The 18,315-nt window shown below is 43.1% G+C and overlaps 1 long non-coding RNA gene across 1 annotated transcript in view; it reads left to right on the forward strand.

The window, feature by feature from the left end:
* LOC123952950 overlaps positions 1-18,158 on the forward strand; it is a 75,147-nt gene extending 56,989 nt beyond the window's left edge. The window contains exon 4 of the long non-coding RNA XR_006820785.1: positions 17,915-18,158. This is a non-coding gene — a long non-coding RNA (uncharacterized LOC123952950). The remainder of the gene's footprint in view (positions 1-17,914) is intronic.
* The last annotated feature ends 157 nt before the right edge of the window (positions 18,159-18,315 follow it).

An 18,315-nucleotide genomic window follows, 5' to 3' on the forward strand; every position in this document is an offset into this window, starting at 1 on the left:
AGGCTCTAGGGTTTCCCTGCTCCCAAGCACACACCTCTATACTCTGTTCTCCAAGCAATAGTCAGAGTGATGTTTGAATAATTCAAGTTGTAGGATGTAATCCTGCTGCAAATGAATTCTGTAATACATAGTATAGAATGCAAATTTCTTATCCTCACCTGCAAATGGCCCCTTCATTCTGTCTTTCTTTACTTCTCTGCTCTAACCTCATGTTCTCTGCTATCTTTCATTCTACCCAGTAGCTTCTTTCTATGTGTTCTTTCTTCCCCACCCCTTGGCACCAGCAGTTCTCTCTGGAATGCTGTTCCTGACCAGATCTTTGCATGGCTATCTCCTCACATGGAGCCCAAGTCAAGAGTCAAGTGTCATCCTATTGCGTTGGTTATAATAAGATGAGATTTAAACAATACCTTTTGTTTATTTACTCAAACTTGTATTGAGGTTTATTACTATGAACCTGGCCCTCTGCTAGGGACCAAAGTGCACAGATGAATAAAACCATGTTTTTCTTCTCAAGGGCCTCAGTTGAGTAAGAGAGCCAGAAAAGTAATTTCAAAGACTTCAAGATATTTATGGTACAGTGCAAAAATTAGTTATAATGGAAGTCTTGTGGGAAAATAAGGAAGGACGTAGCTATTAATAACTGTGCCTGGGGGAATCCAGGAAGAGTTTTAAGAATAACTGACTTTACCTGGATAATTACAGTGGAAAATCCTTATTTTAGAATGAATGAAACTGAACTAAATTATACCATTCTATTTAAGACCTAAGACTTATCTGTGTTTGGTAAATATTTAAACATGAGATATTCCTGGTTTTCACACACAATTTTAATGGGCATTAAATATATTCAGAATAGGTGTCTTTAAATTTTTAATCCATTAGTGGGATAAGCACTTCTTATTTAGCTGACTTGACAACAAAGATTGATGGAGCAAGTAATATCAGGAGTGGAGACCTTTGAGTTGAGGAGTGGGTGTTCTAGTTTTTCCAGTTGAAATGAGGTGAGTGGAAGGTCATGGTCACACAGTTGACCTGTTCTATTCCTGAAATAAACTTGAGGAAGTTGATCTCTTATTCCTTGGACAGGTAGGTACATTCCTAATTGTCCTTCACATTTCCCAGAGTGGATGTCTTTTGCTTTTTCCCCTAGCTTTCTTGGGATATAATCGACATATTAGATTGTATTATGTGGAAGGTATATAATGTAATAATGTGATGCATGTGAATATTGCAAAATAATTACCACAGTAAGTTTACTTAACACATCCATCACTTCACATAATTATACTGTGTGTGTGTGTGTGTGTGTGTGTGTGTGTGTGTGGTGAGAGCATTTAAAATCTCTTCTTTTAGCTATTTTCAAATATATAATACAGTGTTGTTAACTATAGTCACCAGGCTGTGCATTATATTCCCAGAACTTATTCGTCTTGTAACTGGAAGCTTGTGCTCTCTGACCAACATCTCTCCTTATTGACCCCCGCAACCCCTGGCAACCACCACCAGTCTATTTTGTTTCCATGAGTTCAGCACTTTAAAATTCTACATGTAAGTGAGGTCATATAATATTTGTCTGTCCCTAACTTACTTTACTTAGAATGATGCCCTCATTTTCATTCCATTCATATTGTCACAAATGGCATGATGTCCTTTTTTTTCCCTTTGTTTCTCATGATGTCCTTTTTTATGGCTGAACAATATTCTAGTGTGTGTGTCTGTGTACCACATTTTCTTTATTCATATATCTATTGATGGACACTTAGGTTATTTCTATGTCTTGGCAAATGATGCTGCAATGAATATTCTTTGAGATAGTGATTTCCTTTTCTTGGGCATCTCTCTCTAATCAATCTTTGTAGAGGAGATAAGACAAAGCAGAACATGTCCAAACTTGATTTTCACTGCATATTTACTATATCACAACCACATGGTCTTATTTTTCTCTTATACTTCTCTTTCCCAGTAGTCATCAGAATTTGTAGTTGTGTGTTAATTTTTGGATTTTTGTTATTGTTGCTGCTGAATATTTGTTGAAGATCTGTGTCTCTGCTACATTGGAAACTCCGTGAAGGAGGACAATTCTGTGGTCTGCAGCTGTATCTCCATATCAAGCACCTAACATATAGTTGGTGCTCAGGATAGATTTAATCAACAAATGAATACATGACTAATCCTGATATTGAGTAAAAGAAGATAATTGGAGGACTCACTAAACTAAAATATAATGGGGGTTGTGAGGATACCTCTTTAGAGGTTAATCAGCCTGTTGTCGTTCATAGAGATATTTCAACTGGATGTGAATTCCAGGTGCCCAACCATTCTGGTGTTTTCTTCCACAGGGATAATTTAAATTGGACTTCTAGGGTAGGAGGTACTAAAAATTATAGATCATGGATATACCATTTATTTGCTCACTAAGCAAGTATTGTTTCCTCCTAACAGAAGGGAAGCATTGCTAATCATTCCTATATCTAACAGAATTTATGGTGGTCCCCCTGTACCCATGGTTTTGCTTTCGGGGGTGTCAGGTACTTGAGGTCAATTGTGATTTGAAAGCAGAGGATGTTCCTTCTGACATATTGTCAGAAGGTCAGTAGTAGCCTGATGCTAGGCACAATGCCTACGCCATTCACCTCACTTTATCTCATCAAGTAAGCATTTTATCATTTCACATCATGACAAGAAGAAGGGTGAGTAGGGTAAATAAGGTATTTTGAGAGACTACATTTATGTAACTCTTATTGTAATACATTGTTAGAAGTGCTCTCTTTTATTATGTCATTGTTGTTAGTCTCTTATTGTGCCTAATTTATCATAGGTAGGTACGTATAGGAAAAAACAGCATACAAAGGGTTTGGTACTACCTGTGGTTTCAGCTATCCACTAGGGGTCTTGGAACATATTCCCCACATAAAAGGGGGTGCGTGTATTATTATTTATTGAATATACTCAAGAATATTCTTCAGGATCCATTTTAATAAATGGGTAAAGTTGGTACAATTGGGGAATAGATCATTTCACAAGCATTTCAAATTTGGCAAATAGATCATTGAACAAATAGACTTCTTTTTACTCCTCTGGGTATCAGCTCTACCTGCGTTTTGGTGGAGAAGCTTACAGTGTCTTTGCCAATGAAAAAGGGTTGTGATTCACCCAGATGATTTGGATGGGGCTCAGTAAAGTCTCCTGGGAAGTCTGCCCCTTGGTATCCCATCCTGTCATTAAGAATTGATTGGATGCAGTCTGATCATGGACATGTCTTAGACTCATTTTAGTAGAAAATGATAGCTGGAAAGTGTTGGTGTCTTTCAGCCAAAGATCACCAGGAACACATTTGTAGTTGAAGTTAGGTTTCTTGATGTAGTAGGCAGATGCTCCCCCAAGATTTCTGCCCCCTGGTGGACAAGCCTTATACCTGTGAACCCCAGTCTAAGTGAGACCAATGAAAATGTTGGAATGTCACTCCCACAATTAAGTTACTAATCAGTCAAAAGGCAGATTATCCTGGGTGGGCCTGACCTAATCAAGTGAGCCCCTGAAAGAAAGTGAAACATTGGGGAGATGATCCAATTGGGCTGGGAAAAAACCCAACCATGTTGTGAACTGACTATGGAAGGGGCCCATGTGGCTAAGATGTGAAAATGGCCTCTCAGAGCTGAAAATGGCCCCTGGTCAACAGCTAACCGATAAAAGCCAATAAGAAAATGGAACATCAGGGCGCCTGGGTAGCTCAGTTGGTTGAGCGACTGCCTTCAGCTCAGGTCATGATCCCGGACTTCGAGGATCGAGTCCCGCATTGGGCTCCCAGTTCCTCAGGGAGTCTGCTTCTCCCTCTGACCTTCTTCTCGCTCATGCTCTCTCTCACTCATTCTCTCTCAAAGAAATAAATAAAATCTTAAAAAAAAAAAAAAAAGAAAAAGAAAATGGAACTTCAGTCCTACCACTACAAGGAACCAAATTCTGTTGACAACCTGGGTGAGCTTAGAAGGACCCCAACTTGCTGAGGAGAACACAGCCCCAGCTGAGAGGGATTTAGTCTTGTGAGAGACTTAGAAGACCCAGCTAGCCTATGCCCAGACTCTTGTCCCAGAGAACCTCTGAAATAATACATTTCTACTGTCTTTAAGCCTCTAAATTTATGGCAACATGTTACACAATAACATGTAATAGAAAACTAATGCAACTGGTTCATTGCAACAAGGGAGACAAAACAAAATGGAGACACTTAGAGCATCTCAGTGAGGGAGTTGTGGAGGGGGTCGTTCTGGAATCTAGGCTTGTGTTAGGTGATTTGGGCAAGAGTTCAAGGATGCATGGTTTCGTTCCGGTTTGTGTGCTGTCAGGAAGAGGAGACTAGTTTGTGATTAGGTCGCTTAATAAGTTTTATCTGAGAGGTGGGACTAAAGCTGCAATGGATGAGGAAGCCCCAGTCACTCACATCAGCAGTGCAAAGGGAATGTTTGGCCATTTTTGTGGTTTGGACAGTGCTCCTGTCTTTGTCTGCGTTCAGACACATTCCAGAACGGCCCTGCCTTTGTCTTGCTCATCACAGTCAGAGTGGCCTTGCGTTCCACAGAAAAACACGGTTTCCTGTTAGAAGCAGGCCAGCTCTGAGCTGACAGCCATCATGCTTTGGTGTAGGTAGGTGACAGTTAAATACTCCTACAACCTCACTTAACAAGTCTGTTTGTTTTTTTTTTTTTCAGATATAGCAATTTTAATAAATGAATTAATTTTGGGGGGTGCCTGGGTGGCTCAGTTGGTTGAGTGTCTGACTCTTGATTTCAGCTCAGGTCATGATCTCAGGGTTCTAGGATTGAGCCCTGGGTCGGGCTCCACATTGAGCATGGAGCCTGCTTAAGATTCTCTCTCCCCCTCCTCTGCCCCTCCCCCCTTAAAAAAAGATTTTAAAAAATTACTTTTAAAAAAAGTGGATGGGAGGGTCTTTATAAGGTAACTTTTTATAGCTTTATTGAGTTATAATTGATATACAAAAAACCACATATTTCACATATACAATTTGATGAGTTTGGACATATGCAAATCCTGATAGGTCTATAAACATTTACTAAATAAATGCTTCTTAGCAAGCCATCACACACAAAAATCATACTTCCTATTAGGTGCTCATCTATACTTTGCATCAAAGGTTCATTTGAAGTAAAGGAAATTCTCCTGTCACCCACAGAGCTGGCCTTAGGCAGAATCTTTGAGACTTCATTGCTAAACATGGGACTACTTAGGTATATAGTTTAGGGTGGTATATACCTAGTGTAAATCCCTAATAAGATATCCCAAAGGTTAAAGGGTATAGGACTCACTGGATTCTCACACCCTCCTCCTGCAAAGGTAGGAAGTATCTCTAAAATATTATTAGCCCATTTATATATATGTATAATATCACTGTAATTTCCACAGTGAGAGCCTGTTTGTAGCATTCATCATGCTATTTAATAAAAACTTATTTAAAAAAAATTTTTTTTTTATAAACATATAATGTATATTTAGCCCCAGGGGTACAGGTCTGTGAATCGCCAGGTTTACACACTTCACAGCACTCACTATAGCACATACCTTCCCCAATGTCCATAACCCCCTCCCCCTCTCCAAACCCCACCTCCCCCCAGCAACCCTCAGTCTGTTTTACGACATTAAGAGTCTCTTATGGTTTTTCTCCCTCCTGATCCCATCTTCTTTCATTTATTCTTTTCCTACCCCTCAAACTCCCCATGTTGCATCTCCACTTCCTCATGTCAGGGAGATAATATGATAGTTGTCTTTCTCCGATTGACTTATTTTGCTAAGCATAATACCCTCTAGTTCCATCTATGTCATTGCAAATGGCAAGATTTCATTTCTTTTGATGGCTGCATAGTATTCCATTGTATATATATACGACATCTTCTTTATCCAGTAATGGACATCTAGGTTCTTTCCATAGTTTGGCTATTGTGGACATTGCTGCTGTAAACATTTGGGTGCACATGCCCCTTCGGATCACTACGTTTATATCTATAGGGTAAATAGCCAGTAGTACAATTGTTGAGTTGTAAGGTAGCTCTATTTTCAACTTTTTGAGGAACCTCCATGCTGTTTTCCAGAGTGGTTGCACCAGCTTGCATTCCCACCAACAGTGTAGGAGGGTTCCCCTTTCTCCACATCCTCCCCAGCATCTGTCATTTCCTGACTTGTTAATTTTAGCCATTCTGACTGGTGTGATGTGATATCTCATTGTGGTTTTGATTTGTATTTCCCTGATGCCGAGTGATGTGGAGCACTTTTTCGTGTGTCTTTTGGCCATTTGGATATCTTTGCAGAAATGTCTGTTCATGTCCTCTGCCCATTTCTTGATTGGATTATTTGTTCTTTGGGTGTTGAGTTTGATAAGTTTGATAATCTTTTTTGTTTGTTTGTTTGATAATCTTCTTTAGAGATTTTGGATCTAGCCCTTTATCAGGTATGTCATTTGTAAATATCTTTGCCCATTCTCTTGGTTGTCTTTTGGTTTTGTTGACTGTTTCCTTTGCTGTGCAAAAGCTTTTGATCTTGATAAAGTCATTTTTGCCCTTGCTTCTCTTGCCTTTGGTGATGTTCCTAGGAAGAAGTTGCTGTGGCTGAGGTGGAAGAGGTTGCTGCCTGTGTTCTCCTCAAGGATTTTGACGGATTACTTTCTCACATTGAGGTCCTTCATCCATTTTGAGTCCATTTTCGTGTGGGTGTAAGGAAATAGTCCAATTAAAAACTTATTTTGGGGGCACCTGGGTGGCTCAGTGGGTTAAGCCTCTGCCTTCAGCTTGGGTCATGATCTTGGGGTCCTGGGATCGAGCCCCACATCAGGCTCTCTGCTCAGCGGGGAGCCTGCTTCCTCCTCTCTCTCTGTCTGCCTCTCTGCTTACTCGTGATCTCTCTCTGTCAAATAAATAAATCTTTTTAAAAAAAACTTACTTTGATGTCCAATATGCTAATTTTCTTTAAAAAATTTTTTAAAATTAACATATGATGTATTATTAGCCCCATCAGTATAGGTCTGTGAATCGCCAGGTTTACACACTTCATAGCACTCACCATAGCACATACCTTCCCCAATGTCCATAACCCAACCACCCCAGTATGCTAATTTTCAAAGAACTTGTTTTTGATTGAGATTGGATGTAGAACATGGAGTACCTCCCACTTGAAGAATGAGTATCTAGAAGATCTTGAAGAATGAGTATCTAGGTTAGAATGCCATTTGGCCACCCCTGAGTTTTGTATACTTCAAGATACTATCAATTTCTGGGCTAGAACTTGATCCAGTAGCTCTCATTCTTGACCGTCTACTGGAGTCACCTGAAGGAACTTTTTAAGCCATCTGTGCTGCTGCTCCTCCTGCAGACCAAATATATCAGACTCTCTGGAGGTGGCATCTGGGCAGTGGTGTTTTTTAAAATTTCCCCCAGGTGACTTCAGCCTGAAGCCCAGGTCAAGAACTGTTGTCTTAATCCAAAGATGTCATAACATCACATTGTCTGTGGTGATGTCAAGTAAATTATGGCTCTCTTTAAATGGCTGTCCATGAGAATTACCTGGGGAGCATTAAAAAAAAAAGATGCTTTGATCTAACCGCAGACCAGTGCAGTCAGAGTTAAGGGGTGAGAGCCTGAACACTAGCACCTGAAGTATTTTCTAGTGGCTCTAATATGCAGCCTGTGTGGGTCTGTTGTATGGGCTAAGTATGGATGACTGTAGGCTTCAGGAAAGGAAGAACCTCAAGAGAAAAGTAGCTTGCTCCCATGTGTATGATTTGAGGGATATCTCCTGTGGTTGGCAGGGGCTGACTTAGCTCCCTGCAGGCTCCCAGACTCTAGATGCTGGGAGATCTTGCCAGTGTCCCAGTGCCAACTCTCTTCTCCCTAAGCCAGTTCCTCATTATGCTCTCATCCCAGACCTCCGTTAGAGTAGATGTCTCCACATGACCTGGAACGTGGGGTAGGAAGCATAAAGATCCCCATCTCCAGTCCTTCTCCCTTTACATGCCTTGTACCTGGGCCCTTCAAATGGACCCCCTCTGTCTATGCAGTCTACACAAGGATGGTTAAATGTAGCACCCTGGGCACCAACACCACGTCCAAAACTGCCCCAGCCTCCTCTTGTTTGCTCCCCCCCCCCTTATTTTATTTTATTTTTGATATTTTTTTATTTATTTGATGGACAGAGATCACAAGTAGGTAGAGAGGCAGGCAGAGAGAGAGGAAGGGAAGCAGGCTCCCTGCTGAGCAGAGAGCTCAATCCCAGGACCTTGGGATCATGACCTGAGCCAAAGGCAGAGGCTTTAACCCACTGAGCCACCCAGGTGCCCCCTACCCGCCCACTTTAAATACTTCATGTAGCTCTGGCTCTTCCCTACCCCTTTGAAGGGGTGACAGGAGGGACCATCACAGGGTTGTTAAGAAACAGACTTTGGAGTCACATCCTCTTGGGTTCGAATTCAGCACTTGTTTCCTAAGTGATCTTGGCCAGCCACTTGACCTCTCTGAGCCTGGGTTTCATCTGTTTAAAATAAAAAGGTCAAAAATACTAATTTCATAGGTTTTTGTGCAGATTAACTCATGGTTCCATGTAGGAGGTCTAGAACAGAAACTGGCGTACAGTCAGACTTAATAAACTACATTTTTGTTATTGTTACTGCTATTATTATCCAGTGTGGGAACTCCAAGCCTGATACAGCTTGACTCTGGTCTCTTTCTGGAAGCATGGTTCTCAACGTTGGCTTTACTTTGGAATATTCTAAGGAGTATCAAAAAAATTCTGGGGCCTGAGCCCCATCCCAGAGATTCTGGCACAATCATTCTGGGATGTGGCCTGAGTCTTGATTGTTTTAAAAGCTCACCAGGTGATTTTAGTGAGAAGCCAAGGTTGAGAACCAGGGCAGTGGTTCCTAAAATGTAGTCGCAGGACCAGAAGCATCCACAGCACCGTGGAGCTTTAGAAATGCAGGTTCTCAGACCTCATGCCAATCCTCATGAACCAGAATTTTGAGAGCAGGGCCCAGTGATGTCTTTTAATTCCTCCATGGGATTCTGATGCTCAGTCGAGTTTGAGATCTGCTATTGTGGAGAACATGCCCTCTACCACACAAGCCTCTGTTGGCTCTCTTTGACAGTCCAGATGGCTATGGGGAGACCTCTCTTTGGTGGGGCGGGGGGACCTTTTTCCTTTCAGTAATGGTGTTGCTCCTGAGTTTCAGCCTCCCTATTGGAGGATCAAGTTTAAAGCTGGTTCATCACAATGGGGCATCTGGGTGACTCAGTAGGTTAAGTGTCTGCTTTCAGCTCAGTGTCTGCATTTGTCTCAGGTCATGATCCTGGGGTCCTGCGATGGAGCTCTGTTCAGCGGGGAGTCTGCTTCTCCCTCTCCCTCTGACTCCTCCCCTCTGCTCACGCTCACGCTCCTGCTCACACATGCTCTCTCTCAAACGAATAAATAAGAAAAATTTTTTGAAAAGCTGGTCCATTACTTAAATAAAATGGACACATCATAACTGGATTAACCAAGAAGAATGCACATTTACATGTGTTCACTTTCATCTGGCATAGTTTTCAGCAAACAGTAGCATCAGAGAATTTTGACTTATGCTTTGTTTTAAATCAAACAGAGGAACTTACCAGCTTTATTTTCTTTGCTTTTAATTTTTCTTGGTATTTAATAGCAAGCACTGAAAGGGATCTTGACATAATAAAGCAAACATTAAAGATATCCATTGTTGTGAGCTGACCTAGGCTCATTGGCCTGTTCACAATGATTTTGCTTCTTTTTGTTGAATGCTCCTGGTTTCCAATGATTAGAGGTGTGTGAGGGCGGTAGGTCTCCTTGCCCAAAACCTTGCTTCTGGCTGATGTGTTATGAAGCAAGCAAGTCTTGAGCTAAATTAAGACACAACAACAAAATAAACAATCAAAACAATTACAGAAAATGGATACAAAGATCAGTCAGTCTGTTTGATGAGCCCACTGAAGTGTGGTCCCTCTGGCCTTGGGGTTCTACAACCTGAAAGGCTTGCTTTGGGGCAAAAATGCTGCAAGGTTCTGATCATTGGCTAGACTTTTCCAGCATCCCTGGCATTTTGAGTGCTGGACTTCCCTGGGTATTGTAGGATATCTTGCAATCTGGGACTCAGGTTCTCTTAGCAATCCTCCCCACAACTACTATTCTATAGTCATTGTGATGATCCCGGAATGTCCTCCCCCCCCAATTCCACATCTCTGTAATTTGATAAATATAGGGATAATGGGATCAAATGGGGTTCTTTATAGAAAGCCTCACTCCAAAGGTGTTAGGTTGCAGGGTTTTGAGACCAGATTTTTCAAAATATTCCGTTAATGCAAGGCAGAATGCTTCTTGAATAGCTCACATTTTGCCACTGAAACATTATTTCTAATATCCCTCGTGCTAATTAACAAGCTCAATATGCTGCTTCAGATAGTGGTATTTAAAGCAAGCACTTGTCACGGTGCTTGTAGCTGGAGTTGGAGCGGGGGCTCCTGATTAGGGTCTTTCAAATGCTAACCAGACACCTCTGGAATCTGGATTCTTGATTAGGGTACTTCACATATTAATTAACGGTTTCTAGGGTATAGAGTACTTTTAATTTACACCTCGTATTTGTCAGTATCTATGCTGAGGCATGTGGATGTCAATGACAGATAAGGTACTGTACTTCAGAAGGGAAAGCGCTGGTGTGCTGGGTGTGGAAATTAGTGCACGTCTGGTGGATGGTCCAGCAGCATGTGTAGGAAAGCAGTGGAACACGTATTACCTATGACCCAGTCATACTGTGACCAACTGTCTCGGTTTACCGGGACTGAGGCCTTCCCGGGATTTGAGGTTTTCATTGCAAAACCCAGGATGGTCCAGGGCAAATTAGGACAGTGGACTATACCTACCAGTGATTCTGCCTCTCGATATCTGTCCCCAGGTTAAACAAGTCTGGAAAGGTTTTGGATAGGAGGTGTTCATCCTGAAAGTGCAGGCTTGGAAGCAAATTACAGAGTTAGCAATGGGGAATCTGTTGAGCAAATTTTGGTGTATGCATCAGATGGAGTATTCTAGTTCTAAACACTCATGTTCCCTATGTTTGTCACCTTGGGCTGCCCTACTGAAATACCACAGATTGGGTGGCTTAGACAATAGAAATTCATTTTCTTCTTCAGTGGTCCTAGAGGCTGGAAGTCCCAGATCTAGGAAGACCTAGCAGGATTGATTTCTGGGGAGGGCTCTCTTCCTCAGTTGTAGCTAGCTGCCTTCTTGCCATGTCCGTATGAAGCAGAGAGCACGAGCCAGCTCTCCCATGTCTCTTATAAGGACACTAACCCCATTGGACTAGGGTCTCCCTTTATGATCATATTTAGCCCTAATTACTGCCTTACTCCAAACCCAGTCACACTGGGGGTTTAAGGCTTCAACATATGGATGTTGGGAGGATAGGATTCAGCCCATAGCATTCTCAAAGACCGCTTGTGGAGAAGAAGGATGTACACGATATATCGGTAACGGAAGCCACCACTGGTGTGTATGGTATGATTCAGATGTTGCCTAGAGAGCAAGTGAGAAGAAAACACACGCAGCTACAGGAGGACTTGAAGACTATACAGCATGTTAAAAAAACAGAAATTAAAGTGATTTTAAATTTCTTTATACTTTCTGTAATTTTCGGTAATCTTTTGTATTCCAAAATTTTAAAAGGTTAACATGTGGTACTTTTAATTAATTAATTAATTAATTAATTATTTTTTTGAGAGAGAAAAAGATGTGCACGCATACCAGACCAGGCAGGGGGAGGGACAGAGGGACAGGTAGTGACAGAATCTTAAGCAGACTCCGTTCTGAGTGTGAGCCCATGGTGGAGCTCTATCTCTTGGTCTGAGCTGAAATCAAAAGTTAGAAGCTTCAGATCATGACCTGAGCTGAAATCAAGAGTTGTAAGCTTAAATTACTGAGCCACCCAGGCGCTCCTGCAATACTTTTTAAATAAGAAAATTGTATTTTAAAAATACAAACGCTGGGGCACCTGGGTGGTTCAGTCAGCTGAGCATCTGCCTTTGGCTCAGGTCACAATCCCAGCATCCTGGGATCGAGTCCCACGTTGGGCTCCCTGCTCAGCCAGGATTCTGCTTCTCCTTTTCCCTGTGTCCCTCCTTCCCACTCATTCTCTCTAAAAAAAAAAAAAAATAATAAGTAAATAAAAATCTTAAAAAACAAAACAAACAAACTCTGGTTAGATTGCTATCAGACCAGAGGAGAACAGGTATGGTATCTTTTAGGGAGGAAAACGGAACCTAAGTTGGTGGTAATTGGAAACAAACAAATGAAGAGGAAATCTAGGATGTTTATGTAGCCCTAAATCAAATACTCTCTGTATGATTTGGCAAACTGAGCCTTGCTGTCTATGACAATGGATGGTGGTTTAACTTGTGGTATTGGAAACTGACCATGATGGCTAGAATCCCACTGAGCAAGTTTCTGTCTGTCCTGGTTGTCTATCAGATGGGAAGCCTGTGCCACTGGCTTGTTGTGAGGTCAGAGTGAGTTATTTCATGAAAGTAAGGGCCTGCCAAGGAGAAAGGTATTCAACAAAATAACTATTGTTTCCATTATTATCTTTCTCCTAAGAATGGCTGGCTCTGCATCTTAGAAAACGCTTAGAAATTCTTCTTACACCGTAGCTTTCGACAACATTCTCCCTGTCTCTTTAGTATGGGTTTGTTCATTGTTGTTAGACTTGTTAGATTTGACAAATAAACATGGGACCCCCAGGTAAATCTGAATTTCAGATAAACAACAAATAATTTTTTAGTCTAAGTGTGTTCAAATATTGCCTGGGGCACACTTACACTAAAGAAATTATTCATCATTTATCTGAATTTCAAATTTAACTGGGTGTTCTCTATTTTATCTGGCAATCTTAATTATTATAGATGGGACAACAGCATCCAAAAGAAAGCCAACAAGGAAGCTTTTCTGAGATCCTTCTAAGCCAAGCCTGCCCCTACTGAATTCCTTGTGCTAGCATTGCCTTTATAGTGGGGAGCGTGTGAAATAACCGACGTGTAGGTCTCAGCTTGGCATGTGACACGTAGTACATGCACAATAAGCCAGGCAGCAGAACCTACCCGTTATTACCCATGCTACATGCTCTTTAGTACGGGTTTGTTCATTGTTGTTAGACTTGTTAGATTTGACCAATAAACATGGGACCCCCAGGTAAATCTGAATTTCAGATAAACAACAAATAATTTTTTACCATGTTCCACGCTACATGGGTAATAACGGGTAGGTTCTGCTGCCTGGTTTATTGTGCATATACTTTGGGGACATGACATATCTCTCTCTTTTTTTTAAGATTTTATTTATTTATTTGACAAACAGAGATCACAAGTAGGCAGAGAGGCAGGCAGAGAGAGAGGGGGCGAAGCAGGCTCCCTGCCGAGCAGAGAGCCCGATGTGGGGCTGGATCCCAGGACTCTGGGATCAGGACCTGAGCCGAAGGCAGAGGCTTTAACCCACTGAACCACCCAGGGGCCCCCATGACATAATCTCTTTAAGCTACAATATCCTCAGATATGAAATGGGGCTAATGATAAGACCTGCTTCACTGTGAGAATTTAATAAAATGAGATATGGCCCACCTGGATGGTGTGGTTGATTGAGCATGGAGTCTTGGTGTTGGCTCAGGTTGTGATCTTGGAGTCGTGAGATGGAGGCACTGGAAGGCCCCAAGCTCAGTGGGGAGTCTGCTTGAGGTTTTCTCTCCCTCTTCTGTGCCCCTCTATCTGTTCATGCACGTGCACTTGCTCTCTAAAATAAATAAAATCTGTCTATATCAATGAATCAATCAAAGGAGATCATTCTCAGCCTGTGGGAAGCCTGGCCTCCCGGTGTGATGTGAAGGTGGGTTGCAGAGCCCAGTAACAGGGAGCTAGGTCATCCCCAGACTTTGCAGTGGAGAAGTGAGAGGTACGTTCTCCTGGCTTCCCCAGTCCTCTACGTTCATGATCTTTCTTGTCTGGAGAAAGAGTAAATACAGCAGGAAAATGGTCTTTACTTCACTTCCCCCACTCACACCTGGCTGTGGGCGTCTAATTGGCAGAACCTAACTGAGAACCTAACCTAACTGCAAGCGAGCCCTGGAGTTGAAGTGTTGATTTCCAGCCTCTTCTGAAGGGAAGGCGTACTAAGAGTGGGAAATGATGCTGAGAGCATTGGCTGTGGTTCAACCCACCAAAATGTCATGACAGTGAAGGTTGCTGTGGGAGTAGCTATGTGGATCAAGAATGAGATATCCTGCTCCCATCCTGTAGCATTCGACATTAGCCCTCTTGCTGCTAGGGGACTCTGTGTCTGAGATCCAGCCTTCATTCTCCTCTTCCACCGCCTTCTACTCCCTTCCTCCTCAGGGACCAGTCTCAATCCCAACCCCCATTCTAGGGGGAGACTTGATTTTTGGTGCCGGATTTCTCAGGGCTGCCAACCTGAATTTCTATGCATTGCCTTTCCTGGCTCTCTTGTCTTTGCGTCCTGCTGCCAAAGAACTTTCCTCTCCTCTTTGAAGTATGCCCTTACCTCCAGATTGTACTTTTTCTTATCACCTGGAGCTCATCTCTCTGGTCTACCCTGCCTGTGACATTCCCCATGAGCCTAGTTCAATTTGCCAAACCCATCATTGTCCCCTCTTACTATGTTAAGGGTTATGAGAGAGAAAAAGTCCTCATGGACCAAACCCAGGCAATGAGAATGTCAAGCTATCCTGAGCCTAGCTATATCCTGAATGTTCCTGGAGAGGAGGAGTGATAATAGCTCTCGGCTCCAGTCCATGCTGTCAGCCAATCACTTTGCACATGAAACCGATGCTGGACGCTTAAGGAACAGCAACCACACCGTTTGTTAAAATCACAGTGCATCCCTTCTGCTGCCAAAGACGGAACTGTAATTTCCCTCTCCTCTCAAAATAAATACTTCGCGTGGTTCTGAAAAATTTTAGCAATTAGCTTGTACCATCACCTTTAATTAGCCACTGGCAAACACAATTAAGATAATAAAGCTTACTGAGGGGGAAGCATGAATAAGCACCAGATTCTAAATCTACTGGGGAAGTGACCCTGATGAATCATTTAATAGCCACCATAATGTAATTTTGCAAGTTTGTTGTACACACACCACAGAGAACATATTAAGTGGGTCTGAGCCATAAGAGAGTCTTAATGATTAATTTGCCATATGCTCCTGAAAATCTCATTTTTTTGACAAATAATACACATCTCTTTTTCTTATTAATAAAACCATCAGGAAAATCCACTTTTCTTTCTGTCTCACTAATGCCTCCCTCTAACTTGCACAGATATCCAGAGATTGGTTTTTTTTTTTTAATTATATCTAAATTCCCATGGAAGTTAGTAGAACACAGCTATTTACTTTCTTATGTATTTGATTTCAATTGTTGGCAATTGCTTTTTAATCATTTTTTATTGGCTATTCCACAGTGACATCATGGGGAAGATAATTGTTATTCCTTTTTATTTACAGAGTAAACAGTGCCGCAGGGTTAAGTGGCAGTCCCTGAGACCTCTGCAAGGGAGAGTCTAGATTAGAACCTAGCTTTAAGATTCTCAGCATTTCTGACACAGAAGGAGTGGGAATGGAAAATCACTACCCTGAATGACAAAGCACAGTCAAAAGTAGGGAGTCTGGCCTCTGAGCAAGACTCTCACCTCTCTGAGCCTCATTTTCCAAATCTGTAAAATGGGCTTATCAGGAGGACATCGTTGGGAGGATCCAATGAATTGTGGCTATAGAACGGCTGTGGGGTGGGGCGCCTGGGTGGCTCAGTCGGTGAAGCGTCTGCCTTCAGCTCAGATCATGATCCCGGGGTCCTGGGATGGAGCCCTGTATCCAGCTCCCTGCTCAGCAGGGAGTCTGCCTCCCCATTTCCCTCTGCCCCTTCCCCCCGCTCATGCTCTCTCTCTCTCTCCGTCTCAAATAAATAAATAAAATCTTGAAATTAAAAAAAAGAAAGGCTTTGGGGTTGTACACATTAAGGAACGGCAGTGTCACTAGAAGGAGGCTCCTTTTTTTCCCGTCCCCTTCTACCGGATGGGCGTCTGACTGGTCTCTGGGCAGACTGAGGTGAAGATGGGTCTTGCTCTTCTTCCAGGCGGTCCGTTGCCTGTGGGAATCTGCTGCTAGACGCACAGTCAGCCACAGTGAGGACATCACTGCTCTTCTCAGAGCTCAGCTTTCTTCAAAGCGAAGTGCATGGGTTCCCAATGAATGTTCAAGCAGGTCTTTACTGCAGGGTGTCCTGGTGATTACTTCAGAATCTTACAGAACATGGGGCAGGCAGAGGTGGGCTTGGGGAACAGATCTCAACCTAGCTACAGTGCCCCTTCCTATCACAGAGGGGATGAGGCCTTGCTGCTTAGGGGCAATGGGTGAGGATAGGTATATCCATATATGTAGTCTGTTCTGGCCTGGAAACCTCCCCAGATCACCCATTCCCTTCCTGTGCTTCTTATGACTGTCTCCCTTTAACTCACAACCTGTGGCAGTTTCCCCCTTGTTTCAAATCCTCTGTGATGCTGCTTCTGAAAAAAATGACCAGTTTCCTTTCAATCTCTCTTAATGTCCAGCAGATTTCACATTGTCCTGAAAGATTCTAGTTAATTAGATGGTATCATCACTTCGAATTGGCTATTGGCAAACATAGTTGAAGTAATGCGTGTCAATGGCCAGGTTCTTCTCTGGCCTATAGAGCACCTATTTTCAAATCAGAAAAAGTAGCCCCCGTGAGCAGGCACAGTGCTTAGGACCTGAGCAGTATCTTTGTGGGAGAGAGAAAGGTGAAGTCCTGACAAGGCATATGGTTTGGACTGCAGAGAGCATGCTGTATTTCCGCATCCCCCCCCCAAAGGTTTTTGTGCAGTTCACAAACTGGAGATCACAAGTAGGCAGACAGGCAGGCAGAGAGAGAGAGAAAGAGGGGGAAGCAGGCTCCCCGCTGAGCAGAGAGCCCAATGTGGGACTCAATCCCCGAACCCTGAGATCATGACCTGAGCTGAAGGCAGAGGCTTAACCCACTGAGCCACCCAGGCGCCCCCTTGGACAGATTTTAAGTACTTCTTCTTCTGTTTTTGAGAGACTGAGAGAGTATGCATGTGTGCGAGCATGCAGGCAAGCGGGGGAGGGGGCGAGGAGGTAGGGGAGGCCAGGCAGAGGGAGAGAGAGAGAATCTCAAGCACGCTGCACACCCAGTGCGGAGCCCAGTGCAGGGCTCAATCTCTCAAGCCTGAGATCATGACCTGAGCGGAAACAAGAGTCCAATAGTTAACTGACTGAGCCACCCAGATGCCCCTGATTTTAAGCACTTCTAAACCATTATTTCCCCTCCAGGCTTGGGACAAGGAAACACCTGCTCCCAGGATTAGTAACCTCTATACCATCCAATGCAGTATGAGGCATGCGGCAGATGCATAGGAAATGTTTCTTAACTAGGGTGGCCCACCATCCTGGTTTTCCCGGGACAGAAGGGTTTTGGGGATGTTAGGTGTTTAGTGTTAAAACTGGAACAGCCCTGGGCAAACCAGGTCACCCTAGTGAACTAACCAAATGAATGAACTGCCCTGATGCAACTGTTCTTGGGGACACCAAGACTTGGCCAAGTCTCCCAACATGAAGCTCTTTGGTCCTAGTGTGCACCGCACCCTCCCACCTGGGTCTCCAAACCTCCTAGCATCCTTTCTTCCCTGGGGCCGCCCCTCAGCGAGTCCTGCCTGGCAACACTGGCTCTGGCTGGGTCCCAGGGCCCTCTGCTTGATGCTCCCCAAGTGTGGTTCTGGTTTTCCCGTCACTCAACTATTTTATTCTCTGAATCCTTTCCTAGCTGGGTTTCTTCTCCCGCTCCTTCAATGTGGAAGTTCTCCAGGATTCAGCCCTTGATCCATTCCCAAATAGTTTGTGGACGACCTCAAGAACCAAAAGGAAAACAAAACAAAAAACCCAAACAGAACACCAGGGAGGCCATTGCCGACTCCATCTTTTTTACACCCAACATTCCATCGATCAGCAAGTTCTGCCAATTTCATCTTCTGAATAAATATTAAACCAGTTCTGTCTTTTTAAAATTATTTATTTATTTATTTTTAAAGATTTTATTTATTTATTTGACAGACAGATCACAAGTAGGCTGTGAGGCAGGCAGAGAAAGGGGGGGAAGCAGGCTCCCCACTGAGCAGAGAGATGGATATGGGACTCGATCCCAGGACCCTGAGATCATGACCTGAG

Source organism: Meles meles, chromosome 11 (genome assembly GCF_922984935.1).
Source record: "Meles meles chromosome 11, mMelMel3.1 paternal haplotype, whole genome shotgun sequence".
NCBI lineage: Eukaryota > Metazoa > Chordata > Mammalia > Carnivora > Mustelidae > Meles > Meles meles.